Below are 24,076 nucleotides of genomic sequence, written 5' to 3'. Positions count from 1 at the left end.
TTGATTAAAAGGACATTGTATATTATTATGACAAAATAAACGCGCCATAGCAGAAACAGACAGACACGTTCTAACACGGAGGGAATTTAAGTAACTGGTTCAATGTAGTCTAATGTGGCCAAGTAAGAGTAGTTTCTTCTTCACAAATCATCCATTTATCCATTATCCTCAGTAGGGTCGTGGGGAAAGACGACTCAATCGCTCATTCACACCGAGGGACAATTTGGACCTGACATGGATGTTTTTAGAATGTGGGGGGAAACCGGAATGCCCGGAGGAAACCTACGCATGCGCGGGGAAAACATGCAAACTCCACACAGGGAGGCTGTGGTAACTAGAACCCTAAACCTCTGCACCATGTTGCTCTGTGTTAACCACTCACCCGCCGTGCCGCCCCTTCACAAATCAACTCAAGTAAAATAAGATTGATTTAATTATACTCCTTAAAAAACTTAAATTTAACCAAGTAAATGTAACCGAGTAACTCGTTACTGCCCCCTTTTGCCTAAAAGCATACTGTAGCCTAGAGGCAGTTGGGCTATTCATTCATGCTATGTTCAAGCATAGAAGCAGTTACAGTAACTCCCATAGCAAATAAATGTAGGGCGAATAAGATGACTTGCAGTTCTCACTTTAGTGTTGTTGGGAATTGATATCAAAATGTATCGTTTACCAAATTGTTTGAATTATTTATCTGACTCCATTAACCAAACACAACCTACATTCACCCAACAATTTATGCGCGCTCGTTTCTTGAGGGAAAAGATGAACAAGAAAGCCGACATTTTCACACGGGAGCAGATTTATTTTCATTAACAATTGAATTTAATTTAAGTGTACTCCATCGAAAACGGCCGAATTTGTGTCGTTGGAGTCTCTGGGAAGCCCTCCTCTGAAGTCCTTTAGCTCTCTCTTATTGGCCATATTCTCCCCGCACATTTGCGTGCCGACTCCTCCCATGGGCGTGCTAAGGAAGCCACCCCTTGGGCTTCACCATCTCGTCGAAGATCGTCGCGATGTCTGGAATACTCAAAAAAAACCACCAAGCATTTCTACGTCATCAGGGCCTTTCTGCGTCTGGATGTGCTGATTATCTTATCAGCCTTATGTCCCGTTCCCGCCGTTCCTGTAAACAACATCTTTTACCAGGGTGCCCTGACATCGCACCACAGCCCAGCCAGTGAATTTCTTTTGCATTAAATGTAATTTGTATTCGATCGTATAAAATCCTTTATAGTCAAATGTATAAAATCCTTCACTGTAAAGAGAATTACTGAAGATATCCGCCATCTTTTGCGTCCTGCTCTACCATGGCTACCACCTGCCCCTCCACTCATCCTTTTTCTCTTTTTTCCTCCCACCTTCTGCCCCAACCTTTCACACACTCGCACATGCACACACATTTGGCTTCAGTTTCCCTCTAATGACATCCTCTGAGTATAATTAGTCCGGCCAATTAACAGCAGTAACGATGCTTGCATTCATTATGTCAAATTACACAGTGCTGACAAAGTGTCAACTCAGCTCTACTCACCTGCTGAGTGTACCTGCGTGCGGTTGCGCGTGCCCGTGTTTGTGCGCGTTTTCCCGGCACGATGAAACCTTCTTACGCACTTTATGAACACACGCGTGTGCGAATGCATTCAATTAACATGCATCCAGCAGAGACGTGTTATTTGCGGCCCACACCAAAGCAGCCGGACTGTTTGCTTTTTGGCATGTCTCAATTCCGCTCATTGATTATGTGCTACATCGTTGAAAAAGGAAAGGGCTTTCCTTCCTTCCCGTCTTAGCGTTATATCTGGGTTGCAAGACGGTGAATGTTAAAGCTGAGATAAGAAATGTATTTGAAGTTTTATTACAGAATATTCCGGGCACAAGCGTGCTGCAAGACAATGGATGTAGGACAGCGTTACTGAAAAATCGTAATTCGTTACCATCCATCCATCCATTATCTGCACTGCTTATCCTCAGTAGGGTCGCGGGGGTGCTGGAGTCCATCCCAGCCGTCTTCGGGCCGTGGGCAGGGGACACCCTGAACTGGTTACCAGCCAGTTGCAGGGCACACAGAGAAAGACTACAGTAGGACCTCGCTACTTCGCGGTTCCACGTTCGCGGGTTCAGAGCTTCGCGGGTCTAAAAAATAATAATAGTAAAATAGAATAATTTTTTTTTTTTTTAAAGCATTTTTGAAGGGGCGTCGCTACTTCGTGGTTCCACGTGTGCGGGTTCAGAGCTTTGCAGGTCTAAAAAAAAATAATAATGAAATAAAATAATAATAAAAAAAAAATTATTATTATTTTTTTATTTTTAAGCATTTTTGAAGGGACGTCGCTACTTACTTCGCGGATTTTCACTTTTCGCGGGTGGTTTTGGTCCCCATTAACCGCGATAACCGAGCAATTAATGTATTAGCTTGCTCATTCGCACCAAGGGACAACCTGAAATGCATGTTTTTGGAATTTGGGAGGAAACCCACGCCAGCACGGGGAGAACATGCAAACTCCACAAAAGGGGTTCGATCTCATGACCTCAAAACTGTGGCGCACATGCGCTAAGCACTGCGCTGCTGTGCTGCACTAATTCGTTACCAGTTACCTAAAAATTATTTGTGTTACCCCCTAGATTAGCAACACCAAAAAGTATATCTACCGGTAGTTACAAATTACAATATTGTAAATACTTAAATTGAAGCCAACCCCCTATTGCACCTTAAAAACAGCCACATATCATAATATTTAGAAATGAAACAAACCAAAGCATTGAACCCTTCATATTTCTTGGCTTGTGCAAAGTGAGACAGCCGAGACACTCCATATCCATTTTGTATTTTGTCCTCAAACCCCCTCGAAATTTTGTTTCTCCATTTTTGGGCAATGAAAAGATATTTTCTTAGATTTTCCGGGAATGGTATATTGCAATAATAGTTTTATGAATAAAAATACCAAAATTCAGAACTCTTTCACTGTAAATTATGTACTCACGTTTTCTATGTTGATTTTGTTGCCTACCATTTGCTACTGGTGACACACCCAAAAAAATGGTAGTATAACAACATATATATAATATATAATCGTCAATAAAACGCTAGTGATAAATTATGTTTTATTTTTTGGGTGCAAGTTTTGTATCAATGTTGTGTGTCTACTACAAAAATAATGCAAAATTACGATAAAATTAAATATCAAATCGAGTGAATGAAAACAGGAACCTAGAGTATTTTTTTAATGTGCAAATATCACTACAATAATACTATAATACATAAATACTACTACTGAAATACTACTTCTAAAGATTACAAAAATAAATGTACAGTAATGCTACAAAAATAGTACTGAAATACAAAAAAAACCTTCTACAGAAATACTGCAAAATGTACTACAAAACTAAAATCAAATTTGTTGCCTGAAACAAGGTTCCAAATATATTACTTTTGGTTTCTTTCTATAAAAACAACAACAACAATTACAGAGATACTACAAAAATACTACCACAGTAATAATATAGTGTCAGGACCAGAACAGAAACAGGACCTAATTGTGTGACGTTTACCACAAGTTTTATTGAAGGAAAGAGGAGGGTCTGCGTCCACGATCCGGTGTTCGCTGGACGTGGGAAGCAGGTCGCTCTCACACTCGGATTGTGATCCGAACACGGAAGTGGATCTTCCGTAGCGAGCGATGGGGGTGTCAGGGACGGAAAAACTGGTCGGTAGCCGGGACTGGAAGAGCAAGGCATGGTCGGGGTCAGAAACGAATCGGAAGCCAGAACGGGAGAGTAGAAGTAGTTGGGGACAAAAAGAGGTCACGAGTTGGGACGGGAGAGCAGACGTGGTCAGGATCAAAACAGGTTGTAGCCGGAGACAGACGGGAGCAAAAACGGGACTGATGGGAATCAGGGTCGAAAAAGGCTTGCCTAGTATACACTGAGGGTTGCAGATGGACTGACAACAGGGGACTGACAGAACTGGGCTCAAATAGTGACTGGGAGCCAATTAGAACCTGTGGTGGTTGGCGTCAAATGAGCAGGCACAGGTGATTAATATCAGTAATGTAGACTTATAGAACACAAGTAATACTACAGAAATATTACAAAATACATCAAAAATAATACTACAAAGATACATTTACAGTAATTGTACAAAAATAATACAGAAACACTAAAAAACCTTCTTCAGAAATACTACAAACATCCTACTACAAAAATACTACAAAAAGTAATACCACAATAACACTCTCTACACATCACAGTGTCATGTTGTAATGGAGCATTATTGGAATGAGTTCAGCCAAAACAATGTTGTACAACGATTGACCAATCACATGTGCCTTCAAGATAAAAAAGGTGGCCCAACGTGGTACTGTGATTAAAAGGAGTGTAACGAAGAGATCAAATCTAATGCCTTTTCATTTGTCATCATCTGCGCTCTGTTTGCTGCGATACGGGTTGAGTTACGAAATGTAACAGTACCTCATTACATTACTGGTTATCGAGAAAGTAATGCCTTACTCCTAACACTAATTTAGGATTCACGAGGGCGCATTCAAAATTCCCGACTATTTATTTTATACTCGGTTGACCTTAGGAAAACGAAACAGAGAGTGGAATTTTCCACTGGAAGAAAGTGTCTTTGTTCAAACCGCTTATAAGTGGAACTGATATGGCGAGCCCAGGTCTCATTCATCTATAAAATAAAACAAAACTCAAACAATGGAGAAGCCTTACAATTGCCACTGAATAAATGATGAAATTAATTATGAATAATTCAATTAAGCAGTTATGAATCAGGTGAAATGAAGAAATCACACAATCTGGACTATATATATGCAGTGACACATTTCAATATTGCAACACGGGTTATTAAATATAATATATTACGCTCAGTCAGATGGGGCTCCCCCTTGTTTGCATATTAGGAGAGCAGGAAAACAGGATGGGGCTCAGGAGATGTCTGGATTTGTCTTAATTAGCATCTTGGACTGCTAGAAGTTAACTACACTGTTGGGAATATCCACATTTATGAAAAAAAAATATGCTCTTATACACACAAAATTCTACGCTAATACAATGGTCCTCCAAAAACTAAAGAAAGCATCAATTAGCAAATGAAACAACAGCATATAGCGACATGTAGCATTTGCGCTAAGGGTTAAAGTTGGAGCAGATCGTGTTTTGGATAAATGGTGTTCATCCTGTTAGGAATTAAACTATTAAAAAAATGTATCGTTTACCGAATTGTTCGAATTAGTTATCTGACTCCATTAACCAAACACAACTTACATTCGCCTAACAATGCATGCTCGTTTCTTAATGGAAAAATGAACAAGAGACCGGCATATCCACACGGGAGCCGATTTATTTTCTTGAATAATAAACTAAGTGAATTCCATCGAATTAGTCGAATGAGCCGAATTAGTGTCGCTCTTCGACCAGCCTCTCTCTCGTTCTCCCCCGATCTTCGATCTTCTTCCGATCTTCCCACGTATTTTCACAAGCTGGGGTGCCGGCTCCTCCCATGGGCGTGCCGACTCCTCCCATGGGCGCGCCAGGTGCCAGCTTCACTACCTCCTTGCCGAAGGGCTTCGCGATGTTTAAAAAACTCATATCAGCAGAGCTTATCAGAACAACTTCTCCAAACTTTGCCTGCCTTCCTGCGTCACAGAGGCTCCTCCTGCGTCAGCCCTTGTCCCAGTTCCTGCTGTTTTCTGTAAACATCATTCTCCACCTGGTCGCAATGACCTGCCCCACAGCTCAGCCAGTGAATATCTTTTGCATTTAAATGTAATTTGTATTTGATTGTAAAAAAATCCCTCATAGTCAAAAATATATAAAATCCTCCAATCCTGACACTCCGACTAACTTTAACTCAAAATTTAAAGCTAAAACCCAAGTCTTAGGGCTTTAAGGCTGCTGTTAATCTTAAATTAAAGCATTAAAGCTGCGTTTAACTTTGGAGGTAAAGCCCGTTTTTACAGCTTTGACTGAGTTTGTTGCAATATCGAAATCTTAAAATATGTCACTTCCTACATTGAGTCCTGATTATACAATATCTGGGCAGCACGGCGACTGGGTGGTTAGTGCGCAGCCCCACCGTGCAGAGGTTGAAGGTTGAAGTCGCAACCTCCCTGTGTGGAGTTTGCATGTTCTCCCCGTGCCTGCGTGGGTTTCCGGTCGGGTTAATTTGCCGGTCCAAAGTATCCCTGGGTGAGAATGAGAGAGTGAGTTATCTGTGCCCTGCTATATGTAGTTGTAAATAAAGTGCTACTAATAAAAACATTTTAAACGTTTTTTGGGTGCGAGTTTTGTATCCATTTTGTGTGTTCACTACATCAAAATTACTTCAAAACTAAGTATCAAATTGAGTGCTTGAAAACAGGGACCTACTATATTTTTTTGTTTTCTTTCTGAAAAGCAATCAAACACTACAGGAATATTACAAAAAAAGCACAACAGTAATACTACTACATAATTATGATACAAAATACTATAAAAATACTACAAAAATCCATATAAAGTAATGATACAAACATAGTACAGCAAAACTAGAAAAATACCACTGCAGTAATACTAATATAATACAGAAATACTACTACTCAAATACTACAAAAATGCTCTGAAAGACTACAAAAATAAATTTACAATAATACTACAAAAATAGTGCTGAAATAAAAAAAACCTCAGAAATACTGCAAAAAATACTACAAAACTAAAATCCAATTTAGTGCTTGAAAACAGGTACCAAATATATTACTTTGCTTTCTTTCTGAAAAGGAAAACAATAAAATATTACAGAAATACTTCAAAAACTATATAAAACATAAATAATACCAGAGAAATACATCTACAGTAATACTACAAAAATACATTTACGGTAATTTTACAAAACCAATACAGAAATACTGCAAAAGAAACGGCTTCTGAAATACTACAAAAATACAACAAAAACACACTCTAAACATTTCAGTTCCATGTTGCAGAACGTTGTAATGGGGCATCATGGGATTGAGTTCAGCCAAAACAGAGTTGTACAACGATTGACCCATCATGTGTACTTTCAAGAAAAAAAACGGCAAGACAACGTTGTACAGTGAGTATAAAAAGTGTAACGCTGAGATTAAATCGAATGCCTTTCGTTTGTCATCATCTTTGCTCTCATCCAATCTTTGCCCCTACATCCAATGTTAAGGAAATGTGATAAGTAGTATGTGTCGCCTTGATTAACCATTGCCTAAACCAGGGGTGACAAACTCATTTTAACTCAGGGGCCACACAATAGAACACACATTCACTCTGGGGCCGGACTACTAGATTAGAAATAGAGAAAGAGAGAGAAAAAAGAAGAGAAAGAGGGGGAGAGAAAAAACGAGAGGGTGGGACAAAGAAAGAGAGAAAGGGAGAAAGAGAGAGAGAGAGAAAAGAGAGAACGAGAGAGAGAGAGCAAATGTGAGAAGCATAAGAGATAAGAGAAATAGTGAGAGAGGGGAAAAGAAAGAAAGAAATAAAGATATCCAAAGAGAAAGAGCGAAGGAGAAAAAAGAAGGGGAGAAAGGGAGAAAGAGTAAATGGGAAAGCAAGAGAGAAAGACATAAAAAGAGAGAAAAGGAAGAGAGCAAAACAAGGTAAAAAGACACAGAGAAATTGACAAAGAGGAACAAAGAAAGAGAAAATGAAAAACAGAGAGAACAAAAGTGTCATGGACCAGAACAAGCACTCGGATCCAATAGCGTCAGTTAAAGGATTTATTTGGACAAGGTTCGGTGGAGCAGGCTTGGGACGTCGTCTCTTGGTAGCCGAAAGCCTCTTTGGACGATATGGCAACTCCGTGGTGAAAACGCGTGACGAGTAACGTAGCAGGTAAGTCGGTGGCCGGGACGGAAGAGTAGATCGTAAACTTTTAACAGACAAGGGTCAGGCAACGAGAATCAGACTTGGAATACACAAAGGGATCGTGGTACCTTGAATGTTGGAGGCTCACTCAGGGAAACGAGGAGTACACTCGAACGTCCATCTCTGGACGCTGACAGCTTATGTAGAAAGCTTCCACCAATCAGGAAATCGCGTTCCAGCACACCAGCTGATTACCTCAGGTGGCTCCAGTTAGGTAATCACGACAAAAAGAGAGGGAGAGAAATGGGAGGAAGAGAGAGAGAGAGAGAGATAGTGAGGGAGAGTGAGAAAGAGAGAGAAAGAGAGAAACAAATATAAGTACAGCGTTTGTAAGAGGCACCTGGCTTCGGCAACATCAAGTGGACATATTTCAACCTGCACCTTGTTTTTCTCTTGCACTTCCCTCAGCGTTGTCTCGCGGGCCGGATTCAATCCCTTAGCGGGCCTGATCCGGCCCGCGGGCCGCCTGTTTCACACCCCTGGCCCAAACACTACGATTCATCCTCTTTCTTTCCGACCGACCCGGTGGTTGCTGACCGCTACTGTACGACACAGACTTGTTTTTCCGTGGTTGTTGTTTATCGTGTCTTACCCCGTCCCGGTTTCTCGCAAGTCCCCCAGCAGTAAACGCACTTCATCACACGCCAACATGCGCCGGAGCCGTCTCGTGATTGCTAATTAGCCAGACGAGCACGCAACGGCCTCTGACACGCGCACACAAATAATAATAGGCAAAGCTCTCTTGATAGGCAATTAACATCCTCCAGACACTTCATCAGCCAGTGAACACGCCTCCCCGTTTGCTTCGGGCACACACACATTCTGTCATTTTTGCATATGCAGCGTTCATTGCTGCATTTTGTATGTACCGTATTTTCCGCACTATAAGGCGCACCGGGTTATAGGGCGCACCCCTCAAAAACAGTTTTTGGTCCTATATTTTCCATACATAAGGTGCACCGGATTATAAGGCGCTACAATGGGAATGTCGACAAAAGAGTCAGATAGTTCAGTCAAACTTATTACCCCCTTAACATTCCGAAAGCTTGCAAAGAAGCAAATACGTGTCTCAGACGGAAACAGTGTCTGTACGATGTCACTCAAATGCATCGTTCCAAATATCATTCGGAAGGTTAAAGTCTTGGGATTCAAGAAATGCCAAACATTTCTTAGTTTCCATTTTATTTATTATTATAATCGGCTTATTTATTATTATTCATTCATTATCATTCATTATTTTTTGCTGGCAACTGTGTGGACAGCAAAGTAAGAATTTTATTGTGCGGGGAAACAGGGTTCTTTACTGTGCATATGACAATAAACACTTTGAATTGAATTTAGTTTAAAAATAGACTCATCACAGAAACATCAAGACTGTTCTAAAACAAGATACCGGGAAAATATAAAGCCGCATAGCTCACCTAAGTTCCCACGTTCAATAATGATACGCAACCATGGTCTTCTTACAACCGTGAGTGTAGTAAATCCAGGAGAGTAGAATATTTACAAATACAGAATAGTAAAAAAATGGTTTTCTCTATGCCGTAGTGCAACCCAACTTGCTATTCACTTTCATCTTTTTCGGCCAATTGCAGGCTTTGTTTCGCCCCTTTAGCCTCTGCGAGCCTGTAAACTATAAAAAGGATCCGCCCCCTTTTACCTCCGAATAACTTTAGCCAATAGTGTCTGATTCCAATGATGATTGACACATTGGTTAGGAAATGAAACGCCGGTATATAAATCCCAGCATACACCGCGGACTACTTCGCCTTCGGGGGAAAATCTAGTCGGCGGCTGCTTGCCTTCGTTGCGACACCTTGCGACTTAATATTGATCCATATACAAGGCGCACTGTATTATAAGGCGCATGGTCAGCTTTTGAAAAAAAAGAAAGGCTTTTAGGTGCGCCTTATAGTGCGGAAAATACGGTACTGTGAAAGGGAGAATCTGTTCCTGTCCTCTGGCATCACAAAATTTTATATATCCGCGCATACGCATGCACGCATACACGCTCGTATAAAGGACCAGAGGGCGGAAAAATCATCAGGAGCCCCGCCGAGGTAAGTAATCACACTCGGGCGTTTAATTACTGACGAGAACCTGATGATTATGATGATGATGCTCTTTAATTAGCGCAACGCTAATTGAAGAGAGCCAGCGAATCAGAGCGCTACTTTTGAGTCATTAGAACCGAACGGGAGACAAGGTTAACTCATTATTTTTATTATTGTCTCGGACGGAAGTGCTTTTTATTTTGGTTTTTGGGAGGCATGTTAATTGGCTTGGAAATCATCCTTTGTTCAAAATGTTTTAATGTTGATTTAGTCTTTATGGGCTAGAGAGGGATCGCCACCATTGGGATGTACTCGCCCAAGACACACCACAGGAAATGGCGTCTGTACGATCCGTGTGTTTAAAGGATACACCACAAGCACCCAGTCAATTTTAAGGTGTTAAGTTTGCAACACGGGTAGCACAGCGGCGCAGTGGTTAGCGCGTGTGCGGCACAGATCTAAGGTCATGAGATCAAACTTCCTGTGTGGAGTTTGCATGTTCTCCCCGTGGGTTTCCTCAGGGCACTCCGGTTTCCTCCCACATTCCAAAAACATGCATTTCAGGTGAATTGGCCGGTCCAAATTGTCCCTAAGTGTGAATTAGCAAGCGAATTGTCTGTCCCTGTGTGCCCTGTGATTTGCCGGCAACCAGTTCAGGGTGTCCCCTGCCCACTGCCCGGAGATGGCTCCAGCACCACCGCGACCCTTCTGAGGATAAAAATCGGTAGGTGTTTACAAAAGGTAAAAAGCAGTAGTCTAACGCATAAAAGGGCAGTGCTGGTGAGTATGCTAACATTTTTTTTTATCTGTCTCTGTATTCTTTATGTCCCTGAAGTGTTCCATTTTATTTCTGTCGTCAGTTTCCTCGCTGATAAAATGTCTCCTTGAGTGACCTTTGCCCTACATAAAACTGTTTAATAAATCGGCTCATAAACTTAAAACATTTTGCTACGCCGTGTGACTTTGTCCTCATAAATAAACATCGAAGAAGTTTGAAGCCCTCCTCAACAAGGTTCCTCCCGAGAAGCCGGCCTCCGTCAATCCTTTTGTTCGACACGAGATTTGAATGTTTCACAAGCTCCAAGCGGCGGAATGTGTTATTTACCGTAAACGCTTAAACACCAAGACGGATGCTAGCATGTAATTCGGCGTGAGCCGCTTGTAAAAAAGAGCCGAAACTTCGGCAACTTTGCGTTTGCTCGCGTCAGACCCGGACGGAAGGCAAGCAACCAGGAAAGATTAGCGTTTCGCTATTGAAGATTAGCACGCGAACCGGAGAAACCCAGTTTAGAGCGAGCGCCATCAAACTGATTTGGCGTCTCGCTCCCGTTTAGGAGGATTAGCGTATACCGTTATTGTAATTAGAATTGTTCCAGGTGACGACGAATCTCGCTTTTGTGCTGTGCGGGGCCCGTTTATTCACAGCTCGTTTGCGCTTACCTCAGGTAAACAGCAGTTGACGTCGAACGTGGGGAAAACAACTAAACAAAAAACGAGATTAGCGGAAAACAACATCGCCTTGTTCGGGAGGTGCCGCGTGGGACAAAGAATTAAAGAGGGGGGTGGATAATTAAGGACGAGGGATTGGGAACGGGGAGGATAAAAATGATGCAAAGCTACCTTTGTTGGATCTCAAGAACCATGAATATGTATTATTTCACGTTTTTCACCGACTGCCATTGTTCCCGCGCAAATGATATCTTCGTCACACCGGCAGAAAACAAAGGGTGAAGAAAAACAACACAGACGACAACAAATAGGAATGAGCCTTGCTTCTTTTGTAACGTTTCATGGCATTTTTTAAAATTTTATCCTTTTCATAATAGCAGCTTTTAGAGGAAACGGCTCTAATTAACATCTATTTGAATAATCTGATTATGATGCGGGATTAGCACTTCGGAAAATAAATCGAAGCTAACGTGCAATCGTTTCAAACTGATATCATAGGGGCGATTCCGTGTTTACAGTGGTACTAGTTGTACTGTTAAAAAAAAAAAATATATATCTCCATACAAAATAAATCCCCCCCATCCCACGAAAAAAAAAAAAAAACGAAAATGCAAACGGGATTGCTGAAAAAACGAAATGGCCACACAGAAAAGAATTACGGTGAAAAACTAACAAAACTATATTTTGCGCTGACTAGCTTAAGATATTTTGTAAAGTGTCTTTTTCTTCCGCATATTTCTTTGTTCCGAGTAGCAAGGACGTTGGTTTCTATATTGAAAGCTGGAAAAGGATGAGCAGTTTTATTGACGGAATATTTCTGGGCATTAATGTGTCAGGACCAGAACGGAAACAGGACCCAATTGCGTAACGTTTACTACAAATTTTATTGAAAGAAAGATGGAAGGCTGTGCCCACAATCCGGTGTTCACTGGATGCGGGAAGCAAGTCGCTCTTTTACTTGGATTGTGATCCGAACGCGGAAGTGGATCTTCCGTAGCAAGCGATGGCGGTGTCAGGGACGGAAAAACTGGTTGGTAGCCGGGACTGGGCAAGCAAGGGGTGGTCGGGTCGGAAATGAGCCGTGAGCCAGGACGGGAGAGTAGACGTAGTCGGGAACAAAAATGGGTCGTAAGCCAGGACGGGAGAGCAAACATGGTCGGGATCAAAATAGGTCGTAGCCGGAGACAAACGGGAGCAAAAACGGGACAGGTGGGAGTCAGGGTCGAAAAAGGCTTGCCTTGTATACACAGAGGTTCGCAGACGGACTGACAACAGGCGATAGACAGGACTGGGTTTAAGTAGGGACAGGGAGCCAATCAGAATCCGCGGCGGTTGGCGCCAAATGAGCGGGCACTGGTGAATCACATCCATAATCATGACATAATGAGATACATACAATATTTGTAGGAATTCACAAATGCAAACTTTGAGATGTCTTACCATCATTATACAAAGACTGCTGGTTGTAAATATATTACATTATTAAATGAAGAAAGTTGAACATTAAAGGGGTCCCACAGTTGAATAGAACTCTGTCCCACTGACGGTAGCCTCATCATCCTTGGGGTAATATTGCTCATGCTGCTCAACCTTTTCCTGAAGAAATTTAATTGTATTTTGTAGACAGGGACGAGAGTTGTACTTTGCTTGATGTGATCTTCCCCCTCCGCCCTTGCACTCATAAATGTTCTTGTGGGATGGCCCCATCTATTATTGACACCCTTTTCTGCTCTTTGTCCACAAAGACTATGTCCAGTAGGCTAGCCAGGAGATGCTTGTCAGTCTGGATGTCAACGTCCCATTCAAGGGGTTCAGAAGCACAATGCATAAAACCGATTAGTGCAGTGGTCTTTATTTTGAACAGAAGAGTAAGGTATTGAGGCAACAGTATGTACAACACCAGAGGCAGAAGTCGTGGTCCAAGAGGCAGGCGAGGGGTCAAACATCCAGCAAGCATCAATCGTGGCTGTAAAAAAACCCAGCATGGGGAAATCTTTAGTTATGTTACAAATGGATCTGGACTTGCAAGTCATGCCCAAGACAAAGGGGGCGTGGTTAAATAGAACCTGTATCAAGGTCCGTCTCGTTTTTTCCTCATGTCACGTGACCTAAGGTAAACGAGGCCCCGTTCTTAGCGCTCAAGTGATCGACTCGCGTCGTGATTTGCGCTCAGTAAGCATGATCGCCTAATGTGAGTCTTGGATCATTGCTGCATTACTTCGTCTACTTGAGAATGGAGCCGCCCAAAAAGCGAAGGACATTTCGAACAGATATTTCCCAGCAATCAGATTTATATTAGATATATATTAAATAAATATTAGATATGTACAGGGTTGGGTTGGGTTACTTTAACTGGATTACTTTCAATCACTTTTGGATTACTCCAATACCAAATATGCTAATAAAAGACAAAATAAACTAAATATGAATAAAATTATGACTCACAACACGTGGTAAGCTTTCTCTCCTGGCTTTGATCTCTGGCAAAACTAACATAGAATGCGACAGAAACAAAATGAAAATAAATCCAAACAGCTTGCCAACATCATTTTTGCCGTTCCATGTATTCCGTTACTCCCCGAGCCTGCACAAAATTTAGTCATTTTATTCATATTTACTTTCTTTTGTCTTTTATTAGCATATTTGGTATTGGAGTAATCCAAAAGTAATTCAAAAAGTAATCAATTTAAAGTAACCCTACCCAACCCTGGATATGTATAAATATCATATCACATTGTATCTTGGAGAGGAAAACAGAACATGTAGCACTCGATCTCTTCTTCCTCTTCACAATCACGCTTTCATTCGTGTTACGCGCATGTATTCCGTGGTTTCACCTGGAGGGAGAAAAAGGAACAAGAGGCTAATTAGTGATGATGAGAAGTTAATTTAGTCACACACCTCTGGTAATAGTCCCCATCTCCTCCCGTTCTCGCCTTCTTCCCTACCCTCCATGATTTCTCCTGCTCAGTAATTTTCATGTTCCTGCGAGGTGTCAACTGTTTTGTTTCTTTTGCGCGCCCGCCTGCGTATGTTTTCTTTATTTGTGAGTGTCAAATGTGTTCCTTTTTCCACAGGGCCCATAAAAACTGCAAGAATCCTTTGGAGATCTGCAAGGCTGCAATGCAGGTGACATTGTCAAGTTGACTAAGTGGGAAATTACGTTATCCTCTGCTTTGACATTGCTGAATTATTTGTGTGTGAGAGTTAAAGGCAAAGCAGGTGAGAGGGGTTCGGAGCTAAATGTTTGCTAGCAGGTGAGCCTGTTGTTGACAGATGGTGTTTGTGTGAGAACCTCCATCCCTGCAGAGTCTATGTACTCTTCCACACGCGTGAGCCCCAATACATACTTGAGCGAGTAGCACAAAAAAGTAGTCGTGGACTCACTAGTGTAATGATATATTTAACTAAATAAACATCAACTTACATTGATTTGAATAGCCCTTAATCACAGCGAGTATCGAAGCGCTGCACAGGCCACAGCTATGGTAGATACTCAGATAGATAGATAGATAGAATAGAATAGATACTTTATTCATCCCCGTAGGGAAATTCACACTTCCAGCAGTATCCTTGTGTTGAAAATTGGGGGCGGCAGTAGGAGGTAGAGCGCTCGTCTTGGGATCAAGGGATCCCAGTTCGAATCCCGACTCGTCTGTGTTACATGTCGAAGTGTCCTTGGCTAAGACACTGAACCCCTAATACCCCCAATAAGCAGGTTAGCGTCTTACACGGCTGCAATACAAGGCCGCTATTGGGAAATGTGGAGCACATTGTAAAGCGCTCTGGGAAGTCATTGACTTGAAAAGTGCTATATAAATGCAGATCATTTCATTTCATTTCAAAATAAAACAATAATAAAGTAAAAAGAAAAGGAATATAATACATAAATATCCAATGTAACGTGTTGATATAGAGTATTTAAATAATGCTACAAATACACACTGTAATAAAAATAGGGTAATATGCAATGTGGGGGTGTGGTTTAATGTGGGCTTTTACTCCCCCGGGTGGAGTTAAAGAGCCTCATGGGATGAGGAAGAAATGATCTCCTCTCCTACTATATCCCCTGTTTTCAGACGTACATTCAAATTTGGGCTCAAATTCCTGGTAAAATTTGTTTTATTTATGGACAACATTTCTAGTTGTAGGATGGAATTCCAATGTTTTTGACTTTTGGTTGTAATTGCAAATTATTCGACTTTTTGACGTTGAGATGTTTGAGCTTTTGTCAGGACCAGAACGAAAACAGAACCCACTTGCGTGACGTTTACCACAAGTTTTATTGAACGAGAGAGGAAGGGCTGCGCCCACGATTCAGTGTTCGCTGGGCGCGGGAAGAATGTCGCTCTCGTACTTGGATTGTGGATCTTCCGTAGCGAGCGATTGCTATGTCAGGGGCGGAAAAATGGTCAGTAACCGGTACTGGGAGAGCAAGACGTGGTCGAGCGAGTGAGTTGTCTGTCGCTGTGTGCCCTGCGACTGGCTGGCGACCAGTTCAGGGTGTCCCCTCCCACTGCCCGAAGATAGCTGGGATGGGCTCCAGCACCCTGCAACCCTACTGAGGATAAGCAGTGCAGATAATGGAGGGATAGATGGAGGTTATTTGACATTTGGCTATCTCTCCATCCCAACGCGACCCAGCGGATCTGGAATTCAGATATTAATTCACAAATTCCAATCCCAAAATGATATTGAAGGATTCAGGATGTGAAGGACCAGCCAGTGAGAGCTTCTCTAATTAGTCACTTATTACATCTGGATGCTGATTTGCTCTCGGGGATGGATGTTGTTTGAGTGTGAGTATGTGTGTGTGCGCAAACACACTCCAGAAAGCGTTTACTGAAATGGGTGAGCTAATTCTCGCTGTCTGAGGCCATTACGGTATTAATTTAATTTGGTTGAGCTGCCGCTAGCTCATTAACACATCTAATTAATTCATTGACATCAGAATTAAGCTGTTCCACTGAATGTGACACCTCTCTCGCTCACTGGCACTTTCTCTCTTCTAGCAAGCAGTCGAAGGAGAGCGAGAAATGGTGAATGACTGTACAGACAGGACAAAGTCATATTGATGATGGAAATGTGAATGATGGGCACTTGAAGTCAATATTGTTTTTGTTGATTATCTGTGATAGGTCAGGCTTAGAAGTTATCAAGGGGATGGTCAATGTGTTGCGTTTTCGTGCGCATACCCATATGTAGACAGTCAGCCATATTGGATGGATCCAACAGATGTGGTTTGATGTTATCATGGGTCGTCACTGTTATGCTATTTGTGGTGTCGTGTAATACACTCCCCTTCCTGCGGTGTCACTGTATACTTATGCGCAGCCTTGTACTTGTGCTAGAGAACTACCGAAGAAGAAGTTGAGTAAACACTCTATGACTGTACCGTCCGTGCCTGTCTCTGAATCCGACTGCAACCCGACTACATACACAACATATTGGCGACGAGGATGACTTGGATCGGAATTTCACAACCCCCTGCTTTGCTTGAAACCCCGGGTGAGCCTACGATGTTGTACTCCACGTGGATTCAGATGTTCGAAAATTACCTGCTAGCATTGACTGCTAACGAAATGCCGGACAAACGAAAGCGCGCACTACTGCTGCACTGTTTAGGCACAGAAGGGCAGAGAATTTTTCTTTCCCTTCCTGACACTGGCACTTCTTACAAATCCGCCTGTGATGCGCTAGAAATTTTCTTTGTACCGAAGATTAATGTCGTTGCTCAGCGTACCAAGTTCCGTCAGCGTGCTCAGAGACCGGGCGAGACCACTGCTCAGTTCATTGCCGCATTGAGGGAATTAATTGCTAACTGTGACTTTGGCACGTTTGCTGATGATATGATCAGGGATCAATTCATTGAGAAGATGTCCTCTTCGAGAATCAGAGAGCGCTTGCTGCTGGAAACGGACTTAAAGCTTGACAAAGCGATCGCTATTGCTACACAAGTCGAATCTGCTATTTCAGAAGCTAATGCTATTACTCATGTGCACGTGTCCGACACTCCTGTGAAGTTTGTGCAACAAAGAGATAAAAGGAATCAGAGCAGTACACATACACAGCGCTCGAGAGATAAAAGGAATCAACACAAAACCTGCTACCGTTGTGGATCCAACTCTCATCTAGCAAATGACCCCAAATGCCCTGCTAAAAATGCAAAATGCAACCAATGTGGGAAAATTGGACATTTTAGTAAAGTGTGCCGCAGCGCAATTCCTACTCGATCAGTAAGAGAAGTTACTGTCCCAGAACTTACTGTGTGTCATGTAGCCCCTACAGCTGCAGTCCCAAAGCGCCTTACGTGTACAGTTGCTCTCCATGCGAATGATGAACAGTCAATTACTACTGACCTGCTTGTGGACACTGGTTCAGCAGTTTCAATTCTGCCAGAGAGAATTTACAGACAGTCATTCATGCACTTGCCTCTCTCAAAGCCTACTGTGCGTCTGGTGACCTACATGAAGAAGCCAATTCCAGTGTTGGGCTGTCTTCAACTTACTGCTACATACTGCAACCAGAGTGCACATACTGACTTCTACATAGTTCCTGACGGTACTCCACTACTGGGAATGGACCTGTTCACTGCACTTCGCCTCCACATACAAGATGGGCAGATTGCAACACCTGCCGCATCGGAGATGAGTTACACTGTCAACACTACAAATGCTCTAGGCGTTGCTACAGGTTTTATACACAAAGTTAAAGTGCGTGCAGACGTCCCTCCAGTCCAGCAAAAGCTACGCAGACTCCCATATGCCGTGCGTGACAAGGTGTCGGAGGAGCTGGAAAAACTGGAAAATGATGGCATCATCGAGAGAGTCGACGCGTCTGCCTGGGTGTCGCCTCTGGTGGTCGTGAGCAAGAAAACAGGTGGCCTTCGTGTGTGTGTGGACTTACGTGAACCAAACAAGGCTGTGGTGATCGACAGTCATCCGCTGCCACACATTGAGGAAGTGTTCACTGAGCTCCGTGGCGCTACAATGTTTTCCACGATTGACCTACAAAATGCATACCACCAAGTGCAGCTACATCCAAGCAGCAGAGATCTTACAGCGTTTATAACACAAGATGGACTGTTTCGTTTCACACGAGTGCCTTTCGGCCTGGCATCAGCACCCAGTGCCTTTCAACGCATGATGTCTCAGATCCTGGCTGGTCAAAAGGGTGTACAGTGCTATTTGGACGACATCATTGTTAGTGGGGAGACGCCTGAAATACATGACGCCAGATTGAACGATGTCCTCAAACGTTTACAGGAGAGTGGGCTGAAGCTCAATGCTGCAAAATGCCACTTCAGGAAAACAGAGTTGTCCTTCCTTGGGCATCTCATCTCTGCCTCTGGTATACATCCAGATCCTGGCCATGTACGGGCTGTGGTTGAAGCTCCACCTCCACACGACGCTCAATCTCTGCGATCTTTCCTAGGCCTGACTGCGTGGTACTCAAAGTTCATCCCCAACTACGCCATGCTTGTGGAACCCCTCCGTGCTCTACTCAGACAGTCTGCTACATTTCACTGGTCTGAAGAGGTGCAAGCAAACTTTTCCAAAGTGAAGGAGATTATCGCTACTAGCTCTGCACTCGCCTTGTTCGACCCTTCCCTGCCAACTGTCGTGACAACAGATGCATCAGACTATGGCATCGGTGCTGCGTTGACACAAATGAAAGGTGACATAGAGCAGACCATTGCATTTGCTTCCAGGACGCTGACTGCATGCGAGCGAAATTACTCAACAGTCGAAAAAGAGGCTTTGGCATGCGTCTGGGCGACTGAAAAGTGGCGTACTTACCTCTGGGGCCATCACTTCACTTTACGGACTGATCATAGCCCTTTGACCACTCTACTCACATCCAAAGGCCTTGGACGTGCAGGTATGAGGGTAGCTCGCTGGTCTGCCCGACTGCTGTGTTTTAACTACACAATCGAATACAAACCGGGACATGAGAATGTTACTGCAGATTGCTTGTCACGTTTGCCTCTACCCATCACAGACGACCACGAGGAGATGGAGTTGGAGATGGTGGCTGCTGTGTCTCCTGATTTTGCTGCAGTCACTGCTGATGAGCTCTCCAGTGCATGTGAGGAATGTCCAGTGCTACAGAAGGTGCGACAGTACATGCAGAAGGGATGGCCTCGTACTGCAAAAGGCCTTGACCCCCTCATCGTGCCATACTTCCGTGTGCAAAATGAGCTTGCCTTGCAGAACAGTGTCATTGTGCGTGGCACTCATCGTGTTGTGATACCACAACAGCTACAGGGAAAAATGATCCAACTTGCTCATGCTACACACCAAGGGATAGTTCGCACAAAACAAAGACTGAGAGACTTGTACTGGTGGCCTGGAATGGATTCTCACGTTGAGCTCGCCATCAAATCATGCACCACCTGCTTGCAGCATGACAAAACCGCAACCACGCGTACTGCACCATTACAGCCTGTGCCTACCCCAACTGCTGCCTGGGAAAAAGTTGCTGTGGACATTGTTGGTCCTATTCACTCTGCGCCTGCTGATTGCCGCTTCGCCATCACCCTCATTGACTATTACAGCCGATGGCCTGAGATTGCCTTCTGCTCAAATGTTACTTCTGCCTCTGTTATGACTTTTCTTTCCATTGTGTTTAGCAGAGAAGGTAATCCACAGGAAATTGTTACTGACAATGGCCCTCAGTTCGTGTCGACCGAGTTTGAAGCATTCCTTAGTGACAGGAACATCACACACCGTCGCAGCTCTGTGTACTACCCCCAAGCCAACGGTGAAATTGAGCGTTTCAACAGAGTCTTCAAGGACTGTCTACAAACAGCCAACATCGAAGGTAAACCACTGAAAGCCTTCTTCACTGAGTTTTTACAGACTTACAGAGCCACACCACATGCTGTGACTTCAGTATCCCCCGCTGAACTGTTGCATGGTAGACCACTGAATACAAAGCTTCACATCACAGGTCTTCACTCCATGCGTCCCACTGCTGACAAAGGCAACATGCTACAAAACATACAAAACAAACAACGGAAGTCCAAACGATACACCGACAAACGTCGCGGTGCAAAATCACCCAGCTTCCAGATTGGCTCTGCGGTTCGCATCCGCAAACCTGGAATCATTGCGAAAGGACACTCAAGGTTCACCAAGCCACTGACAGTGGTAGCTCAAAAGGGTCCAGCCACTTATCTGCTGTCTGATGGAAAGGTGTGGAATGCTTTCCACCTTGCCCATTCTTCCACCTGTGCTGCTGTTTCAGCGCCACAGCCTCCTGATAATGATGCTTGCCTCCTGCCAAGCGACCAAGTTGCTGAGCCACCCGAAACTGAAACTGTGCCCTCAACACATCCCTCTCCTAGTGCACCGAGAATACGACATGCTCCTGCATGGCTTCAAGATTATGTGACTTAAAAAAAAAAAAAAAAAATACAGAAAAGATGTGATGATGTAAAAAAAAAAAAAAAAAAAGACATGATGAATGTTCATTGTTAAAAAATTGTCATGTTTGTTTATGATGTGATCTTCATACAGTCTGCTTAAGTTTACAAGGTTTACACACTTTTGCTTACCGATATTGACAGTATAGTTCCTTACGTTATTGCTTACCTCTGATAAATATTTACCTCTAATCTGGTAATGAATATTGAAATGTATGTTTTCTACAAGCTCATACTTACCGAAGAGTTATTGCGTATTTTAGATTAATGCTACTGTTGTGTCCTATGCTAACAAAAAGGGAATATGTGGTGTCGTGTAATACACTCCCCTTCCTGCGGTGTCACTGTATACTTATGCGCAGCCTTGTACTTGTGCTAGAGAACTACCGAAGAAGAAGTTGAGTAAACACTCTATGACTGTACCGTCCGTGCCTGTCTCTGAATCCGACTGCAACCCGACTACATACACAACACTATTGGTTGTTCAAATGAAAGTGGAAGGTGGAAGATGTCGTATTTTCGTCTCCCTGCTATAGTTACTTCTCAGGGCGCCAAAAGTAACAAATTATTGACAAGGAGGCAACAAACATGGTTATCGAAGCTTAGTAGAGCAAACCTAACAACCAGATCCTATCCGTATGTGCGTCTGTTCTAAACATTTCGTAAATGGTAGGTGATCGGAAACACAAAGTCATTTAAGAATGAATAATAAATAAACTTGGCTGTATTTCTTAGTGACCTTCTTTTAGATAAACAGGTAACTTAACATAACTTGTCAGGCCAGATATTTGTTTTTCCTGCGAAGAGCCAGATATAACATTAACAGTACTTTGTCTCTTCCTAAACCTAACTACTGTTGCGTTGTTGGGTTTAAAGTTTTACGCGAAAAGATGTGGAGCAACTCAATACACGTTTAATTCAATTTAGCGCTAATCCAAACAGAGTTAACAAACCTTAACATCTTTTCTACGTCCGGTTGGTCTTTTCACAATAAAACGATACTTATAGACAATATTCTACCTCAACTGGCAAGTATCCGCACTTGTTTCAGAATCTCCCCACTTAAGTCGAAAACACAAATCCTTATTAGGATATTTTAATTACAGAGGTTTAAATATGTACCTAGCTTTTAACTTCTTCACGGTCATGTTTCTCTTAACTTCCAGGGTTGTCGGAGCACTACTTCCTCTGGTGTGTCTTGGGCAAGTATAGTCTGGCGGCACCCGTCCCTCTCCAGGCTGATTTGTGGGGTAGGGGTTTGCTCCTCCGCATGAAACAGATAGTATTTGTTTTCATGGTTACCAGTAGCAGGTGAACCCTCCCTAATCTGACTCAGATGCAGCATCTTCATTATCTGGTCGCCGTTGTTTTTCGGTGTAAAGAATCATCCCGCTTATCAGAGATGAGTCGGACCGCTGCACTGACGGGCAGCGGCGTGTGACAATAGTAACACTTATGTCATGATTGCTGATTCGGGGCACCTGCAACTGCCCCGATGGCGCCAACAGCCCTAGTCGCTGATTGGCTCCCTGACTCTTTTTAAACCCCCGTCTTCCAAGAGGAAGCTGTCAGACCGTCTGCGAACCTATGCTTTCAGCTAGGCAAGCTCTGTACGATCCGACATTCTCCTGCCCTGTTTTCTCCTGCCTGTTACCTGTGGCCGACCTGTTTCTGGACCCGGTCCTGCCTTGCTCCTCTGTCCCGGCCATCGACCTGTTTTTCCCTGTTTCCTACCTGATACCTGTTGCCGACCTCTTTTCTGGACTTGTTACTACCCTTGCTCCTCCGTCACGGCCATAGACCTGTTTTCCCGCTGCCAACGATTTCCCTCGCTCGACACAGAACTGCCACTTCCGCGTTCCTGCCATCAGCTACCCGTGTCCGACGATCATCGGATCGTGGAAGCAAGCGCTGCTCTCGCTTTATCAATAAAACTGATTAAAACAAACGCTATTGGGTCCTGTCTCCGTTTCTGGCTTGTGCCAACTTACCCTAACTTTTTACTGAATTATTTATTCAACAGGCAAACAATCTGCCTTGTACTTTTTGGGAAATCATATCTTTCACGCATCGAATAGTACAATTCCACAGAAGACAAAAGAAGCACATGAATGTACAAAAATTCCAGAACAATTTGTGAACATTTCTCGTTGTAACATAGCCTGGAAAGTTCGTGTGACGAAACACATATGTGTAACCGTGGTATACCTGTCCCACCAAAGATCCACATTCACGCTGAACTGGATGATGAGGTTTTTATTACAGTTGCTGCAAATGAATGAGTCACAACACAACACTTGGTAAGCTTCTCTGCTGGCTTTGATCTAGTTGGCAGCTCGTTGCAGACTGCCAAAAACAAATCAAAGAGCTTTCTTTTCAGTTTACATAAAATACATTTTAGAATATCAACCATCACAATACATTTTTACATCCATTTTAACAAGATGCTTTTAACAAGAGATCGTACAGTGGTTTTTTTTTTAACGTTCACAATGAATTCAGCATATTTTTCTTTAGTCTGAATTTTAACCAACATCATCCTTTTTATATATATGAGAAAATAGAAATAATAACAATAATGAGTATAAAAACGGGTACAATTTACCTGCAAATGAATGAGTCACAACACGTGGTAAGCTTCTCTGCTGGCTTTGATCTCTATAAGGGGAATTAGCATTTTAGCACAACATGCAACGTCCGGCAAAACTAACAAAAAAGGCGACAGAAACAAAACGAAAATAAATCCAAACTGCTTGTCAACATCAATCGCATTACTGTGCATGTTGAGAGATTTGTCAGCTGTGGTTTTAATGTTTAAAATTAACTTTTTGCGGAGCACCAAAAGATCGTGTCTTACCGTTGGCAGCTCGTTCTAGACTGCCAAAAAACCCCACCTTCCTGTCGCAAAGTCTAAAGCCAAACCAAACCTTACCACATACCAGCAGGTGGCACTGTTGGACTCATCATTGTAGGACACTTATACAGAAACTATACAACATATTTCAGCAGGAATTTCAATAAAACAGAAGTTATTATTACACCCGTTACGTATGTAAACACACACATACCCATCCAACATGGTTGCCTCCACACGGGTTGTCCAGATCACGTTTAAGAATCATGTATGTAAATGCAATGGTGTGAGTGTACGCATGTGCCTGTGAGTGCATTTGTTTGTACATATGTGTGCATGTATCACAGATTACATCCCGTGAGTGTGGCTGCAGGTGAGGATTATCTGTATGTAACACTCAGTAGG

At 43.0% G+C, this 24,076-nt stretch overlaps 2 long non-coding RNA genes across 3 annotated transcripts; one reads left to right on the top strand and one right to left on the bottom strand.

Moving 5' to 3' along the window:
* Window positions 1-3,342: 3,342 nt before the first annotated feature.
* Window positions 3,343-11,643, bottom strand: LOC148361201 (uncharacterized). Of its 2 annotated transcripts, none has more exons than XR_015851207.1 (4): window positions 11,562-11,643; window positions 7,956-8,091; window positions 6,092-6,200; window positions 3,343-3,721 (listed from the first exon to the last, which is right to left on the bottom strand). It is a non-coding gene; the product is annotated as an uncharacterized LOC148361201 (long non-coding RNA). The 2 variants fall into 2 exon arrangements; XR_015851206.1 differs by lacking the exon at window positions 11,562-11,643 and adding an exon at window positions 11,382-11,508.
* On the top strand, window positions 11,252-22,167 carry LOC148361200 (uncharacterized). Its single transcript, XR_015851208.1, has 3 exons — window positions 11,252-11,386; window positions 14,468-14,519; window positions 21,984-22,167. It is a non-coding gene; the product is annotated as an uncharacterized LOC148361200 (long non-coding RNA).
* The last annotated feature ends 1,909 nt before the right edge of the window (window positions 22,168-24,076 follow it).

The sequence above is a fragment of the Urocampus carinirostris genome, chromosome 8, assembly GCF_059441175.1.
Source record: "Urocampus carinirostris isolate Australia breed hairy pipefish chromosome 8, RoL_Ucar_1.0, whole genome shotgun sequence".
Taxonomy (NCBI): domain Eukaryota; kingdom Metazoa; phylum Chordata; class Actinopteri; order Syngnathiformes; family Syngnathidae; genus Urocampus; species Urocampus carinirostris.
The sequence above is the reverse complement of the archived record's forward strand: the minus strand, read 5'-3'. Positions and strand labels throughout refer to the sequence as shown.